Source organism: Pristiophorus japonicus, unplaced genomic scaffold (genome assembly GCF_044704955.1).
Source record: "Pristiophorus japonicus isolate sPriJap1 unplaced genomic scaffold, sPriJap1.hap1 HAP1_SCAFFOLD_3135, whole genome shotgun sequence".
NCBI classification, from domain to species: domain Eukaryota; kingdom Metazoa; phylum Chordata; class Chondrichthyes; family Pristiophoridae; genus Pristiophorus; species Pristiophorus japonicus.
Window position 1 is genome coordinate 1 of NW_027252928.1, and position 5,000 is coordinate 5,000.

The 5,000-nt window shown below is 54.5% G+C and overlaps 1 pseudogene; it reads left to right on the forward strand.

Annotated features, from left to right (window-relative positions):
• The first annotated feature begins 1,711 nt into the window (after positions 1-1,711).
• Positions 1,712-5,000, forward strand: part of LOC139249457 (protein Wnt-7b-like) — a 14,017-nt pseudogene continuing 10,728 nt past the window's right edge.

A 5,000-nucleotide genomic window follows, 5' to 3' on the forward strand; every position in this document is an offset into this window, starting at 1 on the left:
CTCCCCCCCTCTCTTTCTCCCTCTCTCTTTCCCTCTCCCCTCCTCTCTCTCTCCCTCCCTCCCTCCCTCCCTCCCTCCCTCTCTCTCTCTCTCTCTCTCTCCCCCTCCCTCTCTCTCTCTCTCTCTCCCTCCCTCTCTCTCTCTCTCCCCCCCTCCCTCTCTCCCTCCCCTCTCCCCCTCTCTCCCCCTCCCTCTCTCCCTCCCCCCTCTCTTTCTCCCTCTCTCTCTCTCCCCCTCTCTTTCTCCCTCTCTCTCTCCCCTCTCTCCCCCTCCCTCTCTCTCTCTCCCCCTCCCTCTCTCTCTCTCTCTCCCTCCCTCTCTCCTCCCTCTCCCTCTCTCCCCTCTCTCCTCCCTCTCTCCCTCCCTCCCTCTCTCTCCCCCTCTCTCCCTCCCTCCCTCTCTCTCTCTCTCTCCCCTCCCTCCCTCCCTCCCCTCTCCCCCTCTCTCCCCTCCCTCCCTCCCTCTCTCTCTCTCTCTCTCTCCCCCTCCCTCTCCCTCTCTCTCTCTCTCCCTCCCTCTCTCTCTCTCTCTCTCTCCCCCTCCCTCTCCCTCTCTCTCTCTCTCCCTCTCCCCCTCCCTCTCTCTCTCTCTCTCTCTCCCCCTCCCTCTCCCTCTCTCTCTCTCTCCCTCTCCCCCTCCCTCCTCTCTCTCTCTCTCTCCCCCTCCCTCTCCTCTCTCTCTCTCCCTCTCCCCCTCCCTCTCTCTCTCTCCCTCTCTCTCTCTCTCCCTCTCCCCTCCCTCTCTCTCTCTCTCTCTCTCCCCCTCCCTCTCTCTCTCTCTCTCTCTCCCTCCTCCCTCCCTCTCTCTCTCTCTCTCTCCCCCTCCCTCTCCCTCTCTCTCTCTCTCCCTCTCCCCCTCCCTCTCTCTCTCTCTCTCTCTCCCCCTCCCTCTCTCTCTCTCTCTCTCCCTCTACCTGCCCGGGAGCACCGCCCTCTCACACTATGCGTTGTGACGAAGCTCTGTACCTGGCTGGTGCTGTGTGCAGGCACTGAGTGTCTTTGGGCCGGACTGGGAGGGAGGGAGGGAGGGGGGTTGGGGGTGGGGGGGGGTTGTTGAGGTATTTGGAAGTGGAGATAAATGAGTGGTGGAGAGCTGGGGGAACCTCGGCCATTACCTGGGAGTGTTAATGCAGAGACAATTATAAATAACTCATTGCCTGGGAGGAAGGGATGAGTGTAACCGCGCTTGGAACAGAGAGGTGAGCATTTCAAGTTCTGAACTTTCTTTGCAAAGAATGTGCAACTTGGAGGCTGGCTCGCGTTGAAGGTTTTATTTTTGCACAATTGCTGGATTCAGGACTTGTGTTTTTGTGCTTATCGTCGAGGTGGAATATCTGGAACAGGGGCACTGTTGGGCATCTTTGAGCATTTGTGCATCGCGGCCGGAGTTCTCCAAAACTTTATTCGCTGCTGGCTGGAACACTTTGCAAAGGCTCTCTCACCTTGGCAAGGAGCTGATACCCCACGCCCGGAAAACTGGTTTTGTGTGTGAGTGTGAGTGTGTGTGTGTGTCTCTCTCTCTCTCTCGCACACAGTTCAAACATGCACCTCCAACACACTCCAACAGACACAGCACTCCACTTTCTATTCCCTCTCCAGCCCTGCTCCCCTCAAAATTGTGCCACAGTCCTCTTGATCAGACACACACAGACTAACAGCTCGCAACCATTGCATTGAATACTTCTCTTGATCTGAGGGGGTGGGGGGGAGAGCTGGTGGAGGCAAGAGAGAGCATTTTTTGCAGAAGGACACTTGCAAGTCGATACTCTCCCCTCACACACACTGGGGTACTACGCTCCACATGAAGAGCCCAGCACTAAGCAGATTATGGAACCCAAACTGACTCCAGGAATGTACAGAGCCCTTCTTTGCATCGGCATGGTCTATCTGGGAGCAGGGTAAGTGCTTCTCGTTATCTCCCTCCCTCGCCACCCCTCCCCGTCAATGATTTTGCCTGTCTCTGAAGTTGATTCTCATTTGCAGATGTCAAAATGTGCACAGCAAAGTTAGGTCGAGCTCCCCCTGCACTGTTCCCAGCAAACACTCCCAGGGCAGGTCCAGGGGGTGAGATACAGAGTAAAGCTCCCTCTACACTGTCCCATCAAACACTCCCAGGGCAGGTCCAGGGGGTGAGATACAGAGTAAAGCTCCCTCTACACTGTCCCAGCAAACACTCCCAGGGCAGGTACAGGGGGTTAGATACAGAGTAAAGCTCCCTCTACACTGTCCCCATCAGACACTCCCAGGGCAGGTCCAGGGGGTGAGATACAGAGTAAAGCTCCCTCTACACTGTCCCCATCAGACACTCCCAGGGCAGGTCCAGGGGGTTAGATACAGAGTAAAGCTCCCTCTACACTGTCCCATCAAAAACTCCCAGGGCAGGTCCAGGGGGTTAGATCCAGAGTAAAGCTCCCTCTACACTGTCCCCATCAAATGCTCCCAGGGCAGGTACAGGGGGTTAGATACAGAGTAAAGCTCCCTCTACACTGTCCCCATCAAACACTCCCAGGGCAGGTACAGTACGGGGTTAGATACAGAGTAAAGCTCCCTCTACACTGTCCCCATCAAATGCTCCCAGGGCAGGTACAGGGGGTTAGATACAGAGTAAAGCTCCCTCTACACTGTCCCCATCAAACACTCCCAGGGCAGGTACAGCACGGGGTTAGATACAGAGTAAAGCTCCCTCTACACTGTCCCATCAGACACTCCCAGGGCAGGTACAGCATGGGGTTAGATACAAAGTAAAGCTCCCTCTACACTGTCCCCATCAAATGCTCCCAGGGCAGGTCCACCAGGTTAGATACAGAGTAAAGCTCTCTCTACACTGTCCCATCAAACACTCCCAGGGCAGGTACAGGGGGGTTAGATACAGAGTAAAGCTCCCTCTACACTGTCCCATCAAACACTCCCAGGGCAGGTACAGGGGTTAGATACAGAGTAAAGCTCCCTCTACACTGTCCCATCAAACACTCCCAGGGCAGGTACAGGGGGTTAGATACAGAGTAAAGCTCCCTCTACACTGTCTCCATCAAACACTCCCAGGGCAGGTACAGGGGGGTTAGATACAGAGCTTTACTCTGTATCTAACCCCCTGTACCTGCCCTGGGAGTGCATCAGTCTGAGAGAGGACCTTTCAATAGCAGAAATAATTTAATTCAGGTACAGGTATATGAGACAGAGTGCTGCACAGGGTATTGGTGACACCACTGTGTACAGGTTTGGTCTCCGTATTTAAGGAGGGATTCTTCTTCCTCTTGGGCAGTCCCTCGGAATCGAGGAAGACTTGCTTCCACTCTAACAATGAGACCTTAGGTGGCTGAACAGTCCAATACGGGAGCCACAGTCCCTGTCACAGGTGGGACAGACAGTGGTTGAGGGAAGGGGAGGGTGGGACTGGTTTGCCGCACGCTCCTTCCGCTGCCTGCGCTTGGTTTCTGCACGCTCTCGGCGACGAGACTCGAGGTGCTCAGCGCCCTCCCGGATGCACTTCCTCCACTTAGGGCGGACTGGTCTTTGGGCCCAGGGACTCCCAGGTGTCGGTGGGGATGTTGCACTTTATCAGGGAGGGCTTTGAGGGTGGTCCCTTGTAACGTTTCCTCTGCCCACCTTTGGCTCGTTTGCCCGTGAAGGAGTTCCGAGTAGAGAGCTTGCTTTGGCAGTCTCGTGTCGGGGGGACATGCGGACAATGTGGCCCTGCCCAGCGGAGCTGGTCGAGTGTGGTCAGTGCTTCGATGCTGGGGATGTTGGGCCTGGTCGAGGACGCTAACGTTGGTGCGTCTGTCCTCCCGGGGGATTTGCAGGATCTTGCGGAGACATCGTTGGTGGTATTTCTCCAGCGACTTGAGGTGTCTGCTGTACATGGTCCATGTCTCTGAGCCACACAGGAGGGCGGGTATACTTGTACTGGAGGCAGTTCAGAGAAGGTTCACTCGATTGATTCCAGAGATGAGGGGATTGACTTATGAGGAAAGGTTGAGCAGGTTGGGCCTCTACTCATTGGAGTTTAGAAGAATGAGAGGTGATCTTATCGAAACGTATCAGATTCTGAGGGGGGGCTGGACAGGGTGGATGCAGAGAGGATGTTTCCCCCCTCGTGGGGGAATCTAGAACTAGGGGGCACATAGTCTCAGAATAAGGGGTCGCCCATTTAGGACGGAGATGAGGAGGAAATTCTTCTGGTGAATCTGTGGAATTCTCTGCCCCAGAGAGCTGTGGGGGGCTGGGTCATTGAATATATTTAAGGTGGAGATAGACAGATTGTTGAGCGATAAGGGAGTGAAGGGGCGGGCGGGGAAGTGGAGCTGAGCCCATGATCGGATCAGCCGCGATCGTATTAAATGGCGGACCAGGCTCGAGGGGCCGAATGGCCAACTCCTGCTCCTATAACTTATGCAATTTAAAAATTCCGTCTTGTAGGTTCTCGCCCAAACTGCGTAATATTTTACTATAATGGGTCCAGCACATTGCTGTTCACAAATTAATGTGCGGAAACTGTTAAGAGGTGAAGTAGGGTTTGCCAGTAGCCAGAACAGTATGTGTGTGGGTGTGAAGTCAGTATCAGGCACTGCAGAGACGCAATAACCAATCCTGCCTTGACAGATTGTATGCCACAGGTTTTTTTAATAACATGACCACATCCTACAATCTATAAATTAGTGCTGGGATACAACACAGCTCAAAAATGTACCAGCCTCCTCTCGAGCTCACTTAGATTTTACACACAGCGCTCCAACTTCAAGACTTCTCTCCTGTAGGCTGACAGAGGGTCTACCCTGTCCCATCAGACACTCCCAGGGCAGGTACAGTGGGGTTAGATACAGAGTAAAGCTCCCTCTACACTGTCCCATCAAACACTCCCAGGGCAGGTACAGGGGGGTTAGATACAGAGTAAAGCTCCCTCTACACTGTCCCATCAAACACTCCCAGGGCAGGTACAGGGGGTTAGATACAGAGTAAAGCTCCCTCTACACTGTCCCATCAAACACTCCCAGGGCAGGTACA